Source organism: Scomber scombrus, chromosome 1, assembly GCF_963691925.1.
Source record: "Scomber scombrus chromosome 1, fScoSco1.1, whole genome shotgun sequence".
Taxonomy (NCBI): Eukaryota; Metazoa; Chordata; class Actinopteri; order Scombriformes; family Scombridae; genus Scomber; species Scomber scombrus.
Genome location: NC_084970.1, coordinates 34,995,508 through 35,019,342, shown reverse-complemented (window position 1 = coordinate 35,019,342; position 23,835 = coordinate 34,995,508).

The window sequence follows — 23,835 nt, the reverse complement described above, 5'->3', positions numbered from 1 at the left end:
CTGCGTAGTATGCGATTTAGAGTATGCGAAAAGTTCCCGGATGGTTTACTAGATTCAGCAGAAATGCGGAGTATGCATCAAGAGCTGACTACTCATACTCAAATTACTCAAGATGCAACTTAACTTCTGAAAACAAACCAAAATACAAACGTCACACATCACCACCTCAGTGGTTTCAAGTTAGCTACATCGAGGGTATGTTCGCTTCCTGTTTTCAAAATAAAAGCACCAGATTCTATCGATATGGTTTTCTTAATAATAAAAGGTAACGGGTGTTTTATTCTGTGAAAATGACTGGAAGTGCGTTACTCGCTACAGCTAATTCCGAATTCATCACATTGTGGATCTAAAGGGCTACTTTACTTTCTCGCATAATAATGTTAGAAATGTCGATAAAGTGGTATATTTACAGAGTTAGAGCTAAAATGAAATCTGCTTCAGCCTGCTGATTGCAGCTCGGGTAGGAACGAAATGCATTGTGGGTAATCGTGTAGTTTACTACAGTGTAAACGGTCTTCTTACTATCTGGTCGTGTAGTGTGTAGTGTGTAGGATGGAAGTATGTAGTATAGAAGTATGTAGTATGTAGTATGCGGTTTCGAACACAGACAGAGACTGAGCAGAGTGATCAAAACAGCAGAGAGGATTATCGGTGTCCAGCTGTTACCAATGCTGGAAAGAAAGGAAGGAGATACAGTACAGCAGCATTCGGACTTCTCGATTACAAAACAGCTTCTTCCCATCTGCTGTTAGACTACTGACAATTTGAATGTTAATTATTGCACTGTTCTCTTTTAAAGTGTTTTTAACTTGTGAAACAGTATTTCGTTTGTATGTACCTGCATAAGAATGACAATTAAAGTGAATCTTTTTTTTATAACGAGTCGTCACCTCCAGTTTTCACCTGGTTCACTGTCTCTGTGTGAGCAGCACAGACTAAGGGCTTAGCTCCACCCGAGGTGAAACATACAGCTCTTTAATACAGAGATCATCATAGCCTTAAAAAAAACACTTTGCTTTCTTACATTGAACCAACCAAAACCAGCATAATAATGTTGCTGTTGTGTACTTTTAAATTGCACGCAGGTGTTTCAGAGACAGACGCATCGATGAAGAGTTCAATCAGGAGAGACCAGAGATAAAGTAAAATATGTTTATTATGCAGATGATATTAATGACTAGGTATTGTCATAGTCTTTGGTGCTTGGACTCTGCAGGGAGAATTTTTGAATCGAAGGATGTAAGTCCTGAGCATCAGCATGATAGATCCCCCCCATGAAGTCCAGACACTGGTGGTGGCTGACGACTTCGATCAATCAATCTTGGGCCAAATCACAACGAGTCATCTTAAGGCTGAAACTGATCGGGCTGATGAAGTTGAAGTGTTGCTTTGAGGAATCTGAAGACTGGGTGGTGATGGGGAGGTGGTGGGTCGCACAAAACAGCATTAAGAGAGCACCTGAGCAGAGAGGGAGAACATTTAAATAGGCAGGTGCAATATGATAGGCTGACAATGAAGATGGGTCACCGTGCTATTGGTTAGACTTGACCAGGTGATGTTAACAGCTGATGTGTCAATTGATGCTCCAGAAATAACAGCAAGGAAAATATGAGCTTTGACAGAGATCAGTATGAGCTGTAAGAAGCATCAGGATGACTAAAGAATGAGAAATAAAACTATGATGTGCTCATACAAAAAGGTCTGTCTTCCTGTCTGAACTTTCGATAAGCTTCATTTGTTACAACTTAACTCAGTAATTTAGATGCAGTAATGGTCTGCTTGCTTCCAACACTATTTTAACAATTTATTGATATTTGGAAATTGACTTGTGCATATATATGGCCTTTTAGAACTTGAATCCCTGGTCACTGCTGAGGGCAATAACTGAGAGAGTTTTTACAACAGTGCATGCGCACAGCTGCATTACAAGACGATGTCAGAGTGGAAAATATCCACTAACACATAAAAAAGCTCAATGTGACTCAGAGTTTTGAAGGTGTAGGAGTTGAGCTCTGCATATCTCTTCTGGATTAAAGGATTCATGCTAATAATGAAGATGTGTCATGCACACATGGTTTGGACTGCTTCGTGTTTTTTGAGGGTTTTTTTGTGTTGTGCTTCTGTTGCCCAGGTCAAGGTTAGTTCATTCATTGATGATTAATTTATATGCTGTGTTTGCTCAGTATGAGCACTTTAACTTTGTGTGATTCTGAGACAGTTTGATTTATGACAGTCTGTGTATTAAGAGGTTTTTGTGCATGGTTATATTGTATTTTCTGGGATTTTGGGTCCACCAGCTATTAATAACATAATGATGCTCTGACTTTTCCTCCTGTTCCTCGCTGTTCAATCAAGTGTTTACAGAATCATAACCAGATGTATTCACTAAGTAGCATTACAGGGAATTCAATAAACATGATATAGATATCGACCTTCATCACAAAGGCCCAGCATGACAATTCACAGACTTATATGACTTATGGAAAAGGAGTTCTTTAATTCTGTACAGAAAAAGAGAGACTGACTTGCACACACCCAAGTGAACATTATATACAAAGACAGGCAGAGCTACAGATCTCTGCACATACACTCTCCCTCTAACTCCTGCAAATTGACCTCCGCAATACCATACTCTATAAACAGTGTTGGGGAGTAACTAGTTACAACAGTGTTGCGTAATTTAATTTACTGACAAGAAATGTGTATTAAATTTAACTTACTGATGAAAATGTTGATGATTATAAAGGAGGTTACATCTGAAGTCAGACGTTTAGGATTTTGCTCAGGAGGGGTTTTCCCTTATATTTTAATATTTAACATGTTACTGAATACATATATTGCTGTTTTTAATTATTTGAAATCAATATTGTTTTATATTTTATAAATAAATCATGATGTGGGCTTATTTGGAGAACACATGGGCTTAAATAGTACCAATTAAACCCACTTTATTCATCAAATATCTTTATTTTATATTCCAAAATCTACATGAACTAATGAATACATTTTCACATGAGAGATAAATGTTGCTTTATAAGAAATGATCTCCCTTATAAATCATGTCAGTATCCATGAAAAACAGCTGGACTTAGATTTTGGTGCTTAATGGGAACATTTACCCTAACAGCTGAACTTAGATCGAAGGAAGGAAGGAAGGAAGGAAGGAAGGAAGGAAGGAAGGAAGGAAGGAAGGGAGGGAGGAAGGAGGGAGGGAGAAAGGAGGGAGGGAGGAAGGAAGGAAGGAAGGAACACTTACCCTAACAGCTGAAAACATTGGTTAGAAAATTAGAAAAGTCATCAAATGTAATAAGTTACATTACTTTGATTAAGTAATTGAAATAGTTACATTACTTATTACATTTTAAACAGGGTAACTAGTAAACAAAACAAAAACAAAAACAAACAAAAAAACACATACAGCCTCCACTCTGTCAGTACCACAGGTTGGCATGGGCAACTGGAGCTAGCAGCAAGTAACAGTAATAGAAATATACACATTAGGGCTCTCAGGTTTACAATGTGTGGCCTGTGTTCATTTAGCTGTCAGCAGCATTTAAAAGCCTGATGGCCGAAGGAATAAATGAATTTGCATGTCAGTTTGTCTTCCTCAGGGGGGCTTCTGACTGAGGATGTGGTGGGGATGACCAATGACCTGTCTGGCTTTCTGGATAACTCTTTTTTTCCAGATGGAGCCTACGTCTGTTAGCTGGACTGAAGCTGAGTGAAAGTTCAGTCAGGAAGACTCTATTTTATAACTCTTCCAGCTTTCTCTCTCTCTCTCATCCACGCTCATCTATTTCCTGGTTGTCAATGTCCAAGGGGGCGTAGTCTTAATTCAAGTTGTCACCTATCACCAGGGGCGGACTGGGACAAAAAATCGGCCCTGGCATTTTGGACCAGACCGGCCTACCACATTCGATAACGCACACCTTTTCGGTCTCTTGAATGTGTATACCAACTGTGCAACTCTTGTGTGCCTATGTGTTGATGGATCAGATGCTAACTCTTCCAAGAGTAGTACTCATTGTGAACTCACCCAGTCAAAAAGGATGAATGTAGCTGAACTCCTGAATGTACTTTCAACTCTTGAACTCTGCTTTCAACTCTTGAACTATTGAGATTCAATTGACTTCTCTCAAAATGTGAATGAGCCAACTCACTGTCACAACCACACCCTCAACCTTGTTCTGACATGGTATTGAAGTTGAACATTTAATAGTTTTCCCTCATAATCCTTCTTTATCAGACCATTACTTAATAACATTTGAATTTTTATTACGGGACTATACACCATTGGACAGACATGTTCTTACTAGATGTCTGTCTGACGGTGCTGTCACTGAATTTAAAGAAATAGTTCCATCAATGTTGAGCTCAATGCCATGTATCAATACAACAGAGATGACTTATTCTGATTTCGGTTCCCCCCAGATTGACTGTATTGTTGATAGCGCTGCAGACTTACTGAGAACAACTCTGGACTCCATCGCTCCTTTAAAAAAGAAGGTAATAAAATAACAGAAAACAGCTCCTTGGTATAATTCCCAAACTCGACAATTAAAACAAATTTTATGAAAACTAGAAAGAATATGGCGTTCCACTAAATTAGAAGAATCTCACCTAACCTGGCAAGACAGTCTTAAAACATATAAGAAAGCCTTCCGTAACACTAGAGCTGCCTACTATTCATCTCTAATAGAGGAGACTAAAAATAGTCCAAGGTTTCTTTTCAGCACTTTGGCTAATTTCATATTCCAATATCTACATGAACTAATGAATACATTTTAAATGAGAGATAAATGTTGCTTTATAAGAAATGATCTCCCTTATAAATCATGTCAGTATCAATGAAAAACAGCTGGACTTAGATTTTGGTGCTTAATGGGAACACTTACCCTAACAGCTGAACTTAGATCTTAGGAAGGAAGGAAGGAAGGAAGGGAGGGAGGAAGGAGGGAGGGAGGGAGGAAGGAAGGAACACTTACCCTAACAGCTGAAAACATTGGTTAGAAAATTAGAAAAGTCATCAAATGTAATAAGTTACATTACTTAGATTAAGTAATTGAAATAGTTACATTACTTATTACATTTTAAATAGGGTAACTAATAAACAAAACAAAAACAAAAACAAACAAAAAAACACATACAGCCTCCACTCTGTCAGTACCACAGGTTGGCATGGGCAACTGGAGCTAGCAGCAAGTAACAGTAATAGAAATATACACATTAGGGCTCTCAGGTTTACAATGCGTGGCCTGTGTTCATTTAGCCGTCAGCAGCATTTAAAAGCCTGATGGCCGAAGGAATAAATGAATTTGCATGTCAGTTTGTCTTCCTCAGGGGGGCTTCTGACTGAGGATGTGGTGGGGATGACCAATGACCTGTCTGGCTTTCTGGATAACTCTTTTTTTCCAGATGGAGCCTACGTCTGTTAGCTGGACTGAAGCTGAGTGAAAGTTCAGTCAGGAAGACTCTATTTTATAACTCTTCCAGCTTTCTCTCTCTCTCTCATCCACGCTCATCTATTTCCTGGTTGTCAATGTCCAAGGGGGCGTAGTCTTAATTCAAGTTGTCACCTATCACCAGGGGCGGACTGGGACAAAAAATCGGCCCTGGCATTTTGGACCAGACCGGCCTACCACATTCGATAACGCACACCTTTTCGGTCTCTTGAATGTGTATACCAACTGTGCAACTCTTGTGTGCCTATGTGTTGATGGATCAGATGCTAACTCTTCCAAGAGTAGTACTCATTGTGAACTCACCCAGTCAAAAAGGATGAATGTAGCTGAACTCCTGAATGTACTTTCAACTCTTGAACTCTGCTTTCAACTCTTGAACTATTGAGATTCAATTGACTTCTCTCAAAATGTGAATGAGCCAACTCACTGTCACAACCACACCCTCAACCTTGTTCTGACATGGTATTGAAGTTGAACATTTAATAGTTTTCCCTCATAATCCTTCTTTATCAGACCATTACTTAATAACATTTGAATTTTTATTACGGGACTATACACCATTGGACAGACATGTTCTTACTAGATGTCTGTCTGACGGTGCTGTCACTGAATTTAAAGAAATAGTTCCATCAATGTTGAGCTCAATGCCATGTATCAATACAACAGAGATGACTTATTCTGATTTCGGTTCCCCCCAGATTGACTGTATTGTTGATAGCGCTGCAGACTTACTGAGAACAACTCTGGACTCCATCGCTCCTTTAAAAAAGAAGGTAATAAAATAACAGAAAACAGCTCCTTGGTATAATTCCCAAACTCGACAATTAAAACAAATTTTATGAAAACTAGAAAGAATATGGCGTTCCACTAAATTAGAAGAATCTCACCTAACCTGGCAAGACAGTCTTAAAACATATAAGAAAGCCTTCCGTAACACTAGAGCTGCCTACTATTCATCTCTAATAGAGGAGACTAAAAATAGTCCAAGGTTTCTTTTCAGCACTTTGGCTAATTTCATATTCCAATATCTACATGAACTAATGAATACATTTTAAATGAGAGATAAATGTTGCTTTATAAGAAATGATCTCCCTTATAAATCATGTCAGTATCAATGAAAAACAGCTGGACTTAGATTTTGGTGCTTAATGGGAACACTTACCCTAACAGCTGAACTTAGATCTTAGGAAGGAAGGAAGGAAGGAAGGGAGGGAGGAAGGAGGGAGGGAGGGAGGAAGGAAGGAACACTTACCCTAACAGCTGAAAACATTGGTTAGAAAATTAGAAAAGTCATCAAATGTAATAAGTTACATTACTTAGATTAAGTAATTGAAATAGTTACATTACTTATTACATTTTAAATAGGGTAACTAATAAACAAAACAAAAACAAAAACAAACAAAAAAACACATACAGCCTCCACTCTGTCAGTACCACAGGTTGGCATGGGCAACTGGAGCTAGCAGCAAGTAACAGTAATAGAAATATACACATTAGGGCTCTCAGGTTTACAATGCGTGGCCTGTGTTCATTTAGCCGTCAGCAGCATTTAAAAGCCTGATGGCCGAAGGAATAAATGAATTTGCATGTCAGTTTGTCTTCCTCAGGGGGGCTTCTGACTGAGGATGTGGTGGGGATGACCAATGACCTGTCTGGCTTTCTGGATAACACTTTTTTTCCAGATGGAGCCTACGTCTGTTAGCTGGACTGAAGCTGAGTGAAAGTTCAGTCAGGAAGACTCTATTTTATAACTCTTCCAGCTTTCTCTCTCTCTCTCATCCACGCTCATCTATTTCCTGGTTGTCAATGTCCAAGGGGGCGTAGTCTTAATTCAAGTTGTCACCTATCACCAGGGGCGGACTGGGACAAAAAATCGGCCCTGGCATTTTGGACCAGACCGGCCTACCACATTCGATAACGCACACCTTTTCGGTCTCTTGAATGTGTATACCAACTGTGCAACTCTTGTGTGCCTATGTGTTGATGGATCAGATGCTAACTCTTCCAAGAGTAGTACTCATTGTGAACTCACCCAGTCAAAAAGGATGAATGTAGCTGAACTCCTGAATGTACTTTCAACTCTTGAACTCTGCTTTCAACTCTTGAACTATTGAGATTCAATTGGCTTCTCTCAAAATGTGAATGAGCCAACTCACTGTTACAACCACACCCTCGACCTTGTTCTGACATGGTATTGAAGTTGAACATTTAATAGTTTTCCCTCATAATCCTTCTTTATCAGACCATTACTTAATAACATTTGAATTTTTATTACGGGACTATACACCATTGGACAGACATGTTCTTACTAGATGTCTGTCTGACGGTGCTGTCACTGAATTTAAAGAAATAGTTCCATCAATGTTGAGCTCAATGCCATGTATCAATACAACGGAGATGACTTATTCTGATTTCAGTTCCCCCCAGATTGACTGTATTGTTGATAGCGCTGCAGACTTACTGAGAACAACTCTGGACTCCATCGCTCCTTTAAAAAAGAAGGTAATAAAATAACAGAAAACAGCTCCTTGGTATAATTCCCAAACTCGACAATTAAAACAAATTTTACGAAAACTAGAAAGAATATGGCGTTCCACTAAATCAGAAGAATCTCACCTAACCTGGCAAGACAGTCTTAAAACATATAAGAAAGCCCTCCGTAACACCAGAGCTGCCTACTATTCATCTCTAATAGAGGAGAATAAAAATAGTCCAAGGTTTCTTTTCAGCACTTTGGCTAAACTGACAAAGAGTCATAACACTACTGATCCATGTATTCCTTTAACTCTCAGTAGTGATAACTTCATGAGTTTCTTTAATGATAAAATCTTAACTATTAGGGACACAATAATGCCCTCAATAAGCACTGATTCATCCTTTAACATAGGAAACTTAGAAACTGCTGTTAAACCTGATATTTATCTAGACTGTTTCTCTCCAGTAGACCTTATATAACTAACTTCACTGATCTTTTCCAAACCATCAACCTGTCTCTTAGACCCGATTCCAACTAGGCTGCTTAAGGAAGTCTTTCCCTCTGTTAGCACTTCCTTATTAGATATGATCAATCTGTCTTTAGTGACAGGATATGTCCCACAGTCCTTTAAAGTAGCTGTCATTAAACCACTTCTTAAGAAGCCTACTCTTGATTCAGAGGTTTTAGCCAACTATAGGCCCATATCGAACCTCCCCTTTCTCTCTAAGATCCTCGAGAAAGCAGTTGCTAATCAGCTGTGTAACTTTCTAAATAATAACAGCTTATTTGAGGATTTTCAGTCTGGATTTAGAGCTCATCATAGTACAGAAACTGCACTGGTAAAAGTTACAAATGACCTCTTAACTTCATCAGATAATGGACTTCTCTCTGTCCTCGTCCTGTTAGATCGTAGTGCTGCCGTCGATACTATTGATCATCAAATCCTGTTAAAGAGACTTGAACATTTAATTGGTATTAAAGGAACAGCATTAAACTGGTTTAAATCCTATCTGTCAGATAGATTTCAGTTTGTAAATGTTAATGATAAATCCTCTATGCAAACAAAAGTTAGACACGGTGTTCCTCAGGGTTCAGTGCTTGGACCAATACTATTCTCCTTATATATTCTTCCTTTAGGTAATATCATTCGGAAACACTCAATACATTTTCATTGTTATGCAGATGACACTCAATTATATCTATCAATAAACCCTCATGCAATCAACCAGTTAACTAAACTACAAACATGTATTAAGGATATAAAGGCCTGGATGACCTGTAACTTCCTGCTATTAAACTCAGAAAAAACTGAAGTTATTGTGCTTGGCCCTAAACACCTCAGAAACACATTATCTAATGATATAACTACTCTGGATGGCATTACTTTGGCCTCCAGTACTACTGTAAGGAACCTAGGAGTTATATTTGACCAGGATCTGTCCTTTAATTCCCACATAAAACACATTTCAAGGTCTGCCTATTTTCATCTGCGTAATATTTCAAAAATTACTTCTAGGCTGGATTATTGCAATTCATTATTATCTGGCTGTCCTAACAAGTCTTTAAAGGCTCTCCAACTGGTCCAGAATGCAGCTGCACACGTTCTGACAAAAACTAGAAAGAGAGATCACATTACTCCTATTTTAGCTTCACTGCATTGGCTTCCCGTAAAATCAAGAATAGAATTTAAAATCCTTCTCCTTACTTTTAAAGCTCTTACTGGTCAGGCTCCATCATATCTTAAAGAGCTTATAGTACCTTATGTACCTACTAGAACACTGCGCTCCCAGCATGCAGGCCTACTTGTGGTACCTAGTTATCTCTAAAAGTAGAATGGGAGGCAGAGTGTCGTGAATATAGTAAACACGGCCCAGGGTGAAGGAGAATGACTATAGACTCACGTCTCTGTTCCTTTTTAGTTTTCTTTATTAACAAATCAAATACACTGTCTGAACACAGCGGGAGAATCTCAATGTTCAAATTAAGCTGTTCAGGTCCCTTCCAATAATGCAGCTCTTATGATATCTCTCCCTCAATGTCGTCTGAACAGTTACTTTTATACCCCTATTAAATTGACGTCATCTAATGTCATACAACACACAGAACAGCATATGGGATTCCTCTGACCATACAGTTTCTATAAACACAGAACCTCTTACAGGGTTCTGTTTATCTCTTGCTATAGATCTTTTACCTTAAAAGGCGCTCCCCAGCCCAGTGGGCTGGAATGTACATTGTGTGACTCACGAAGAAGCCTGTAGATTCAAATAATACACTACAAGAGCCTTCAGTTTTCAGGCTCCTCTCCTGTGGAAACATCTTTCAGATTCGGTCCGGAGGGCAGACACCCTCTCTACTTTTAAGAATAGGCTTAAAACGTTCCTTTTTGATAAAGCTTATAGTTAGCCAGCTCCTAGTTTATGCTGCTATAGGCTTAGACTGCCGGGGGACTCCTACCTCCATGATGCACTGAGCTCCTCTCTCCTCCTCTCTCTCTCTATCCATCCATCTATATCCATTAACATTCATGTACTATTAATGCATTCAGTAACCTACACTTCTTCCCCGGAGTTGTCTGTGCTTTCTCGTCTCACAGGTAATCTGGTCCTGTACCCGTCTGGATGACAGATTCCAGTCCCGGACCTTCTAGCTTCAATGTTTATTTTCTATGTGCTTCTCGCTCTCTCCTATTCTTGCTCTCTCTCCTCTCTACCCCAACCGGTCGAGGCAGATGTACTCCCACTTTGAGCCTGGTTCTGCCTGAGGTATCTCCTTTTAAAAGGGAGTTTTTTGTCGCTAAGTGCTTGCTCATGTGGGAATGTTGGGTCTCTTTAAAATTAAAACCTGAAGAGTACGGTTTAGACCTGCTCTATGTGTAAAGTGCCTTGAGATAACTTGGTTGTGATTTGGCGCTATACAAATAAAGATTGATTGCTTGATTGAGAGAGAGAGAGAGAGAGAGAGAGAGAGAGAGAGAGAGAGAGAGAGAGAGAGAGAGAGAGAGAGAGAGAGAGATTTAATTATTGGTCAATCTTCAAGATAAAAATAGCAGTGTAGAAACTGAAAACTTAAGAGGGATGATGACACATGTATGAGGCAGAGAGAATGAGTAATAATAGACATGGTTATTTGATCTGATTATCACTGTTTTCCAGATTAAGTGCTGAATAAAGAAGGCCTTTGAACTCCTTGGACAAATCCTTAAGAGAGAGAGAGAGAGAGAGAGAGAAAGAAAGAGAGAGAGAGAGAGAGAGGGAGAGAGAAAATAAATAGTCTCTTTTCTCAATATTCTCTTTTGTCCACCGCACAAAAGTGTCTGCAGCTGCTTTCACACTTTTAAAATCTCTGGAAATGCTTTTCAGGCCCTCTTGCGTGGCAATCACCATACGGTGGGCCGAAAGGATATCCATGCCTTCTGTCTGGAGGTATTTAGACAGGGGTGTTGTTTGCTTAAATATTCTCAGGAATATCTGAGCTGTTAATATGGTCTCATATTTCAAGAGGCCCTCTTTGAAACCACATGCTTTAGCACGTACAGTTGCTTTTTCATGATCTTTGTCTTTTATGGCTGCCAGTGTCAGGACTATATCTGTGAACAAACCATTCTGTGGTCTCCCAAAATGTCCAAACACTTTTTTGAGAGCATCATGTTTGGACCACCAACTTGTCTCCCCAATTGGAGAGAGGCGTCAGTGGCTCTTATCTTGTGCTTGGTTCTCCCACAGATTGACCCTGTGATAGGAGTCCTTGATGAATACAGCAATGTTGTTTAGTAGACTGAACAGTGATCCACTCTCGATGACAGTTTGCGTTGTGTCAGACAGCACAAGATTAAGAACATGTGCATAGCACCAGACATGGACATGAGTGGGTGACTGAGAGGTCATCAGTGCTGAAAATCCTTTATAATGGCCTTGCATATTTGATGCCCCATGTCTTTGTCTAGCTTCAGATGGTCCAAGACATCTGAGACCAAGTTCACAAAGTATTGCCCAGTGGATGCCTCACACCTCACTAAGGCAACAAGCCTCTCGTGCACATTGTCAGTAACATATCTTAAAATTATTGAACACTGATCTTGAGAGCTTATGTCTTGTGTTGTGTCCAGCTGAATGGAGAACATTCCAGCTTTCTGTACATCGCTTGAAATGCAGTCTTGAATGAGGTGCCCAATTGTATCAATTACTGTATTCACTGTAGTTTTGGATAGAAGAGTGATAAGAGACCCTCGACCTTTTGTTCCACTGGATTTGTGTAATTCTTTGCTCTTTTCAATACAATCATCAAGGTGCTCTTTTAGGCAGACATCATATTTTCCTAATAAAAGGACGAGTTCCAAAAAGTTCCCATGGTCAATAGTGTCATCATCCAATGTGTAGGCTGCCTCATTCTCTGCATGTCTGTAGCTCAGCCCCCTCTTCCCTAACACTTTCACCACATCCACGACACGCTCCAATACCCGGCATCTCTTTTTGACCTGTTGCCTATGAGCCTCTTTTCCTTCCTTCCTTCCTTACTTTCCTCCCTCCTTCCTTCCCTTCCTTCCTTGACTCGAGGACAACAGGAGGGTTAAATATGCCTCTATCTCTCTACTTCAGTCTGACATACAGCTATCTCCACCCAAGACTTGTCTAGACTTTGGTCATCGCATTGTATTAAAATATCTTTCTTTTTTAATAACTTGCCTCCCCTGATAGAAATACACTCACTGGCCTCTTTATAAGGAACACATGTGCAATCTAATTCAATCCAATATAACAGTTCTGCTTTAAATTCTACATTTATGAAGTTTATACATTTTCAGTTTTTGTTTACATTGTCAGGAAGATGATAACTCTACTTTATGTTTATTACTGAGGTCGTAGTGGTTGATGGTGGTATTTGTCCACTCCATTAACATACATGAGAGGGGCAAAATATTAAGAACACCAGTCAATATAATGCACCCAAATACACCACCATCACCCACTATGACCTCAATAAAAAACACATCTCCTTCCAACTCCTTCCCGGCCCAGCAGAGGTTTATTTCCTGCACCATGTAAAACAATTTTAAAAATCAGCGTGCCTCAGAAGCTGCAGTTCCAGTTTAACACCATAGTCATCGAGTCTGTCTGCTGCACATTTACAACTGTCTGGTTTGGGAAGACCAAACATTTCCACATGAGCAAGCTCTTGGCTCTAGAGGGGACAAACCTCTGGCAGAACCGGGCTGTAAGCAGGAGGACATCTGTCGGCCGGCTGGGGATGAGAGGGAGAGGGAGAAGCACATTTTAAAATTCAACATAGAAAATAGTAGGTCCAGGACAGGAACCGGTCATCCCGATGTCTATAACCTGTGAGACGAGAGCACAGAGAACTCTGGGGAAGAAGTTTAAGTTAGTGAATGCATTATTAGCACATTAATGTTGATGGATATAGATAGACAGAGAGAGAGGGGGAGGAAGAGAGAAGAGAAAGGAGCTCAGTGTATCATGGGAGTCTCCCAGCAATCTAAGCCTATAGCAGCATAAACTGGGAGCTGTTCCAGTAGGCCTGCATGCTGGGAACGCAGTGTTGTAGTAGGTACATAAGGTACTATGAGCTCTTTCAGATATGATGGAGCCTGTCCATTAAGAGCTTTGAAAGTGAGGAGAAGGGTTTTAAATTCTATACAGGATTTTACAGCAGGCCAATGCAGCGAGGCTCAAATGGATCTCTTTTTTCGGTTTTGTCAGTACGCGTGCAGCTGGAAAGTCTTGAGAGAAGTGTTAGGGCGGCCTGATAACAATGAATTACAATAGCCCAGCCTAGAAGTAACAAATGCATAAGAGTTAGTTTAGTTTAGTTAGTTAGTTTATTTCAGTCAATCATGTCATTAAAAGAAAGGTTACAAACCAGAAAGAAAAAAGTAAATAAAGAAAAAACATCAATCAGAATAAACAATAAGTAAACAGAAAAAGAAAATTTGGACCGAAAAGGCATAGGCTGAAGCATAGCTTATTACGCCTACCCTGTTACAACTCTGATTAATTAAAAAATAAAAAATAAAATTTAAAATGTACAATTTGTTATTTATTAATAAAAGAAATAAGCAATCACAAAACAGTAAAAATAGAGAAGCTGCTTGATTCGATTTCCCTTTCTTCTTCCTTTAGTAATGTCATCCAGAGTGGTTATATGATTAGATAATGTGTTTTCTAAGGTGTTTGGGGCCAAGCACATGTCTTCAGTTTAGTTGCACGGCATCCAGGCCTTTATGGCCTTAAGGCATGTTTGTAGTAGAGTTAACTATTTGGATTCATCTGGTTTTATTGATAGATATAATTGAGTATTGTCCACATAACAATGAAGTCACACAGCTGATTGGTAACTGATTTCTCAAAGATCTTGGAAAGAAAGGGGAGGTTAAATAAAGGTCTATAGTTGGCTAAAACCTCTGAATCAAGAGTAGGCTTCTTAAGAAGTGGTTTAATTACAGCTACTTTAAAGGACTGTGGTACATATCCTGTCACTAAAGAAAGATTGATCATATCTATTAAAGAAGTGCTCACTGAGGGAAAGACTTCCTTAAGAAGCCAAGTTGGACTCAAGTCTAAGAGACAGGTTGATGGTTTGGATGAAATAACCAGTGAAGTTAGTTTTGTAAGATCAATTGGAGAAAATCTGTCAGTAATATATGTCAGGTTTAACAGCAGTTGTTGAGCTGTTCTCTGTTGTTTTATTATCTTCTTCTGTTAAAAATCAGAATCTGAAATCAGAATAAGAAATCTCTGTTATATTGAGACATGGTATTGAATTCAGTACAGATGGAAGTTCTTCCTTAAATTTAGACAGACATTTAGTAAGAACATGTTTGTCTAATGGCGTATAATCCAGTAACAGGAATTCAAAAGTTATTAAATAATGGTCTGATAAAAAAAAGGATTTTGAGGGAAATTTCCACATGAATATTAAAGTCACCTACTATAATTGCTTTGTCTGTACTGAGGACTAAATTTGATAAAAACTCGGCATGTGGACCAGGAGGACGGTACACTATCAATCAATCAATCAATCAATCTTTATTTTTATAGCGCCAAATCACAACAAAATCATCTCAAGGCACTTTAACCCTCCTGTTGTCCTCAAGTCAAGGAAGGAAGGGAGGGAGGAAGGAAGGAAGGAAGAAGGAAGGAAGGAGGGTGGGAGGAAGGAAGGAAGGAGGGAGGGAGGAAGGAAGGAAGGAAGGAAGGAAGAAGGAAGGAAAGGAGGGAGGGAGGGAGGAAGGAGGGAAGGAAGGAAGGAAAGGAGGGAGGAAGGATGGAAGAAGGAAGGAAAGGAGGGAGGAAGGAAGGAAGAAGGAAGGAAAGGAGGGAGCAAGGAGGGAAGGAAGAAGGAATGAAAGGAGGAAGGAAGGAGGGAGGAGCAAAAGCAAGAACCTGGCTCTCTTAAACCTAAATGGAATGAAACCTTAATTAATAATCAATCAGATAAAACATATACAAAGCAAACTATCAATAAGCATTTCAGTTCTGAGTAAAGCAAAGCACATTCTGGATCACAAATCACTCCACATTCTCTACTGTTCACTGATCTTACCATATTTACATTACTGTGCAGAGGTTTGGGGCAATACTTACACATGAACAATACAACCATTATCCATACTGCAGAAAAGAGCCATAATAATAACACATAATACCGGTTATAGAGATCACACAAATTAACTATTCTTAAAATCAAAAACATTACAACTCACAGACCTCGTTCATTTTCAAACAGCACAAATCATGTACAAAGCAATAAACAATATACAGAGTTGGGGGTTATAATCTGAGGGGGGAGTGAGGTTGTGGAACAGATTGGTTCTTGACCACTATTTCAAGAAACAATGTTGTCATCAAAGTTCAGTGCTCAGAAAAGGAAAGAGAAGAGGAGAAGAAAATAGAGGCCTTAGAGATTTTTTAAACAAATAATTGAAAAAAGGTGTTGACAGTGAAGCTGAAACTAGTTAAGTCAACTTAGAACAAGGTAAGAAACAGCCAACGTTTACCAGCCTTGTAACGTAACCTAACAGGTCAGCTCTAATGTTAACGTCCATTAGCTTGTATAAAAGCCTGACACAACACGTAATCTTTGACAGAAACAGTTGAGCTCGAGAGGAGAGAGATCCAGCTGCAGTCAGGTGACAAAGAGAGTGATGCGGGAGGGGCCCGCTGCCCCGGTTGAGGGACATAGTCACAGTGATGCGGGAGGGGCCTGCTGCCCCGGTTAAGGGACATAGTCACAGTGATGCGGGAGGGGCCCGCTGCCCCGGTTGAGGGACATAGTCACAGTGATGCGGGAGGGGCCTGCTGCCTCGGTGGAGGGACATAGTCACAGTGATGCGGGAGGGGCCTGCTGCCCCGGTGGAGGGACATAGTCACAGTGATGCGGGAGGGGCCCGCTGCCCCGGTGGAGGGACATAGTCACAGTGATGCGGGAGGGGCCTGCTGCCCCGGAGCGGAGAGTCTGAGCAGGATGGATCAGAGACTGATCAGACACTTAATTTCAGTGATCCTGCAGAGCAGAGGAGAAGAACAGGAGAGGAAGAGCAGAGGAGAGGAATAGGAGAGGAAGCGCAGAGGAGAGGAATAGGAGAGGAAGAGCAGAGGAGAGGAACAGGAGAGGAAGAGCAGAGGAGAGGAAGAGCAGAGGAGAGGAAGAGCTAGGGGAAAAGGAGACATCCGGGCGCGAGGGGGCCCATCTAAGATTATCTCGTCCCAGGCCCAGGCAAGTACCACTATCGTTAAAGGAGGCAGAAGAGTAGCTGAACATCTGAGAAGAAGATACAGAAGCCATGGCTAATCACTAAGCAAAACTAACTGTGAAGCTAAGGAAAGAGCAAAAGTAGCAAGCAGATGTAAAATTAGCAAGAGGTTGCTGAAAGAAGGGAAAACAAGGAGTGTTTTAAACCAAACGTATGCTTAAGTGCACAATGGATAATTTTCCACAGAAATGAAGAATATAACAAAGTTAACTGAGCAGTGAGCAGCAGAGACACTAACAGTAACACAGTCGGAAAAATGATTGTGTGTCAGCACAATTGAAATTCTTTATTGGCAATATAAAAGATATATGGCATAGATAAATAAATAAGTAACATGGAGGCATCATAAATTTGTACAGTAGTTGTAAAAAGGATAAAACATAATAGAGCCCGGGAGCTTATTGTCATTGTGCTCTTTTGGGTGTAGTCCTGTCGTGTCTGTATTGTAAGTATGAGTGAGTAATATGGGGCAGGAAAAGAGTTATTGACCTTTAATTCTTCTGCAGTCTCCACTCAGGACGAGCACAGTGAGGAATGGAGGACACGACTCACTTAATAATAATAATAATAATAATGCATTTTATTTAAAGGCGCCTTTCAAAGCACTCACGGACACCTTACAAAGCACATAAAACACGACAACAGTACATCAAACAATATAAATCAGGTAACATTTAGTGCAAAGATAAAGAATAAATAAATGTGACTATAAAGTGCATCAGTGCAACAAATAAACAAGAACGTGATTGCATAGTTAGTGTTATGACTGTGGTCATTATAGTTTTTGTTCGGTCTGCTATGTGTGCTTGTGTGCCCTGTGCCTTTTTCTTTTTTGACATGTATATATGAGTGTGCCAGGACGTGGGGATGATTGGTGGACGAGGTTCGAGCCCTGGCCTGTGGTTGGCTGCAGCCGGGAACCAACCACTACAAAAGGAGCCAAGATGGCGGCCATCGGGTGGCAGCAGGCATTTCCCCGTCCTCCTCCTCTCAGAAACCGGCAACACTGCCGTTCTGTCTTGTTGGATGTTGCATATAGTTGATAGTTTAATTTGTGAGAAGTAAGGGTGGACTGCCAGTTTTGTTTACCCTTTTTTCTCTTGTTTTACTTAGATAGGGAGGTAAGATTTGTAATTTGTTTTCTTAGGGCTATTTTCTTACTTTTTAGATAGGATTGTTTTATTTGTTATTTTGGCCTTGGTCCACCCTGAAGTTTATATTATATATCTATAAGTTTAGTTATTAATTTGTATAAATACATTTTTCCTTATACCCAAACAAATTTGGCTCGTGGCTATTTGGGATTTGGGGAAGACGGGGGCTCATTCACGTTATGCCCTAGGCACCCCTAGACTGTGAGACAGAGTATGCCGCTCTGAATAGGTGCGTTTTCAGGCGGGATTTAAAGGTGGAGACAGAGTCCGAAGTGCAAATGTCTGGTGGGAGAGAGTTCCAAAGGCGGGGGGCAGATCGGCTGAAAGCTCTTGACCCTATGGTGGTAGTTAAGTTGGCAGATGGGACAAAGAGCTGGTTGGCGGAGGAGGATCGGAGAGTTCGGGAAGGTGTGTAGATGTGAATCAGTTCCGAGAGGTATGATGGTGCCAGGTTGTGAAGGATCATGTAAGTGAGGAGTGATGTGTTCAATAGAGGGAGTTCTGGTTATGATACGAGCGGCTGCGTTCTGTACCAGCTGGAGTTTGTGAAGAGATTTCCGCTGAAGACCAAAGAGGAGAGAGTTACAGTAGTCCAGACGGGATGTGATCAGGGTGTTTACCAGGATAGCGGTGCAGGTTGGTGAAAGTGAGGGACGGAGACGATTGATGTTACGTAGATGGAAGTATGCAGTTCGAGTATCATAATTGATGTGGGCTTCGAAAGATAATGTGCTGTCCAGGATGACACCCAGGCTCTTTACCTGAGGGGATGTAGGAACAGTGGAATTGTCGATGGACATGGAGAAAGTGTTGAGTGTTGCTAGGGTAGATCTGGTACCAATGAGGAGGACCTCAGTTTTTTCGCCGTTGAGTTTAAGAAAGTTGAGTGAGAGCCATGATTTAATTTCCAGTAAGCAGTCCGATAGGGCGATGGGTGGCAGAGTGGAAGAAGGCTTAGTGGAAAGATAGAGTTGGGTATCATCAGCGTAACAGTGGAATTGAATGCCAATGTGACATGAATAGCCTCTTAGCTGCTAATGTGAATTGTGACAGTACTGAGGTCAAAGGTCATGTCCATGTATCATATGATAATTCTATATATAGACAAGTCGATTATTATTATTATTATTATTGTGACAGACCTACATAGAGAAACAAAAACTGCAAAACTTTCACCACATCTACCGTAATAATACAATATTATACGTGTGTATATATATATACGTATAAGACGCACCTTTAATGAAATGCGTCTTATACACCAGTGTGTCCTATTACCAGTAAAATACAGAGAGAGGTTGGATCTGTATGTGATTATAGGAATGTAAAAGGCCGTCCACACTAAGAACAATAACTATAACTATAAAGATAACGATGTGAGCGTCCACACCTCCACGTCCTATAAACAGTGTTGTCAAGCATGTGCTGCACGCTCCAGCTGTGTCTGCAGCTAATGAAAATAGACCTGTTAATGCTGTTAATGCTGAACAGAAGAGTGATTGTGTTGATCAGAAGTATTTCAGACACTAGTTGCTGTGATGTTTCAGTATTTACAGACCAAACTGATGTTGAAGCGCGACTCGGGTGCAGTAGTCTATTCACACACAGCGACAGCTCCGATGAAGAGTTTTTGGGACTCAGTGAGCAAACAGCTACACACTGTATTAAATATGTAAAGTTACTGTGTTCTTTTAAAAGGTTTAATGGAAACTCAGCCTAACCTGAACCCAGTCTGAGTTAATATACCGGAACCAGTTCAGTTAAATCATTACCGGACCATTAACCAGTAACCATTAACCCGACACACTGTTTCAGGTGTAATATGTGTGGCATAATTGTGTTTCTAATAAAAGTCAATTGAGAACGTTTTGGAGTATAAACATATGTGTTTATAAATTAATAACTACTGGTGCATTCAGATAAACCAGTCTTTAATAGAAAAAGTGTTTTTCCCAGCATGACACCCCCCAAAATAGACTGCGACTTATGTCGCTTTTCCACTACACAGTTCCAGCACGACTCGCCTCGACTCGGTACGGTACCAGGAACCTTTTCCATCACAAAAAAGTACCTACTCAACGTGGGCGGGGTCGTCATAGCACGGCTCCGCGAAACTGCCGTGACTTCGTTTTATACGCGACACAAAACACATAAACAATGGAGGACATTGAGGCAGTGGTGTACTTGCTGCTGTTTGAGGCTTTCTGTCTCACACAAAGCAAGAAAATTGAGCCGTATGGCTGTAACTATGGTAACGCTGCTGCCGGTATTTAAAAATGCCAGGTTTGATTCTTGTGTGGGACGGCTCATGACTCTTCCAGCGACAACTCTTCTGACCAATCAGTGGCCGGCAGTCTGTTGACGTCACATTTAGTATCGGCTTGGCTCGCTTGGAACCTCACCAGAGCAGGTACTAAAAAAGTACCAGGTACCAGGTACTTTCCCTAGTGGAAACGCAAAAAAACCCGAGGCGAGTCGTGCTGGAACTGTGTAGTGGAAAAGCGCCATTATACACCAGTTTTTACACTACTTCTTTCCTGGTGTGATCTGTTAGACAAGTATCAGACAAGTATCGGTAAAAAAGGGATTTTCTGAAACTAGATAGGGAAAAAAAATAGGTGTCATTTCCCTGCAAGTGTGTGTGCACAGCATAGTAAATAAATGTTCTAATTGCATAACTAGATGGGAATTCAAACAGATGATTGCGTGACTATAAATACGACCCTTTCTATGACCTTTTGATAATGCAGCACGGAGACAGGACGATATTTACCACGTTCTAATTTGCTTCCCTTTTTGTATAGAGGGGTTACTCTTGTAAGTTTTAATTCAAGGGGAAAATTCCCCTGTTCAATGGACATGTTTATTATACAAGTTATGCAGGGAGTGATGACTTTGGTGTTGTATCGTAAAAAAAATCTGCTGGGAAATGTTATAATGACCTTTTGATTTAGAAGGGTTATTAAGTGGCTTTTAAGGTTGTTTATTAACAACAGTTCAACAACAGCTGCTAAGCTAGTGAGTAAAAAGCACCAAGTCTTTACAGCATGAATAGTTGATGTCCTTTATAATTAATTACCTTGTTACAAATCCTAAAACCATCTCCTCCTCCTCCTCCTCCATCTAGTTTTCGTGGGTTTTTCTTACTCTCTGCTACCTTCTCATTAATCACTCATCCGTCTTGGCTTTCTATATCATTCGATTCACCTCATTTTAAAGTTTTTTTTAATATCCACTGATCATCCCTAGATTTCCTGTATGTGGTGAAAAAATGTATTTCTTGACTTAACAGCCTTTAAAATATCAGCGTTAAACCATCAACAGCTGCTAAGTAACAACTATTTATCCACTTGTACACATTTAAACCTCAACATTTTTTATTGATGAAAAATAAATAAATTAAAAAGCATCAAAACTCCCAAAACATTACAGAGCTGCATAAATAACTGATCGTTATGTCATATTATTGCTTCATTTCTGTTCATGATGAGTTAAATATGGTCAAATACATGTCACCATTGCAATGAGTCTTTGGGGCTTGAGTCTCAGGGGTTGATGATTCAGTGATAGTTGGGAGTGGAGACAATGATTTTGATGATTTCATTTCACATGGTTGTTTGTGGGTTTGCACTCATTACATCTTTCCAGATCTGTTTACAGAGAACAAACAAAAAACCCTAAAAAAAGGAAGTATGTATGCGTGTAATGCAATCACTGGCCTCTTCATTAAGTACACTTGTGCAGTCTAATTCAATCCAATACAACAATTCTGCCATTAATTCTTTATTACTGAGGTCATAGTGGGAAGTTATGGTTTACTGGAGTTCATTTACAGTTGAAACCAGAAGTTTACATACACTGTATAAAAAGACATATAACCTTTTTTTTCTCACTGTCTGACTTTATATCCTGTTTTAGGTCAGTTAGGATTGCAAAAATTATTTATATTTGCTAAATGCCAGAATAATGAGAGAGAGAATTTTTTAAACAATTTTTTATTACTTTTTCAAAGTTAGAAGTTTACATACACTAAGGCTGCGTTCACACTGCAAGCCCAAATCCTATTTTTAGCCAATCTAGATTGGAACCAGATGGCTCTTATGAAGTCTGAACAGTCATAAATTACATGAAATCTGATTTTTGCAAACCAGATCGAAACCACCTTTGGGAGGTAGTTTCAAATCGCATTTGGACAGATGTGTCTGAGTCTGAACAGCTCCAAACACTCAAATCGGATTTGACTGTCCGTGACGTCTCTCTACGTCTCTACACGTCACTCTATGCGACACCAGACCCGCGCTTATTCCAGTTGTTGTTTCTAGCTGATATCAATGGAGGCAATGGAGGACGTCGAAAACATCAGTCCTTGGACAGAGGACGAAACCAAATTCTTAATCATTGGGGAGATGGCTCCGTTCAAGCGAAGCTCGAGGGTTTGTTGTTACTGTCGCTGTCGCAATTATATGACATCACACAATACACGCTAGATGACGCCTCCGCTCCGACGACGTTGCCACAGCAACCTGTCAGATTGGTCATTAATGTGGCTCAGTCTGAACAGAGCCAAATCCGATTTGGACACTTGCTAAAAACAGTGTGGACAGTCAGGCCTAAAAATCAGATTTGAGAAGGAATCAGATTTGAATCAGATTTGCCTGCAGTGTGAACGCAGCCTTAGATTACTATGCCTTTAAACAATTTGGGAAAGCCCAGATGATGATGTCATGGGTTTGGAAGCTTCTGATTTGAGTTAATTAGAGGCACGCCTGTGGATTTATTTTAAGGCACACTTCAAACAAACTGCTTCCTGTGTGTGTGACATCATGCGGAAATCAAAAGAAATCAGCCAAGATATCACGAAGAGAATTGTGGACTTCCACAAGTCTGGCTCATCCTTGGGTACAATTTCCAGATGCCTGAAGGTGCCAAGTTCATTTGTTCAAATAATTATACGTTAGTATAAACACCATGGGAATGTCCATCCATCATACCGCTCAGGAAGGAGATGGGTTCTGTGTCCCAGAGATGAACGTGCTTTGGCGCGAAATGTGCGTATCAACCCCAGAACAAAAGCAAAAGACCTTGTGAAGATGCTGGCTGAAACTGGTAAGAGAGTGTCATCATCCACAGTGAAACGAGTCCTGTATCAACATGGGCTGAAAGGCCACTCAGCAAGGAAGAAGCCATTACTCCAAAAGCAACATAAAAAAGCCAGATTACAGGAGAGATGACATGTCCTGTGGTCTGAGAAACTAAAATTGAACTGTTTGGCCATAATGACCATCATTACTTTTGGAGGAAAAAGGGGGAAGCTGGCAAGCCTGAGAACATCCCAACTGTGAAGTACAGGGGTGGCAGCATCATGTTGCTGATCTTAATCCTATAAAGAATGTGTGGACAGAGCTGAAAAGGCGTGTGCGAGCAAGGCGGCCTACAAACCTGGCTCAGTTACACGCACCATTTCTGTCAGGAGGAAATGGGCCAAAATTCCAGCAAACTATCGTGAGAAGCTTGTGGAAGGATATCTAAAACCCTAACCCTAACCCTAACCTCCAACCCTTTGAAGAAAGTAATAAAAAATCGCCTACATTTTTTTAAATTATTATTCTGGCATTAAGCAAATATAAATAATTTTGGTAATCCGAACTGACTAAAAACAGGAAAGGTTTCGTCTGATATAATGTCAGACAGTGAGAAAAAAAGGGTTATGTGTCTTTTTATACAGTGTATGTAAACTTCTGGTTTCAACTGTAGATCCGTTGTGTTGGACTACATGTTGATATCCCCTATTACATACGTGCTTGAGGCACCAATGAGACTCTGTGGGAAGGTCAAGTGAGTGATGGCATCCTTGGGTTATCAAGTGGGCGCCCTCCTTCTTGGGTGTTTCGCTGATAGACCCACGACACCTCCAGAGGGTTCAGCAGTGAATCCCAGCGTCCCAGGTTGACCCCCTAGATGCCATCGACTCAT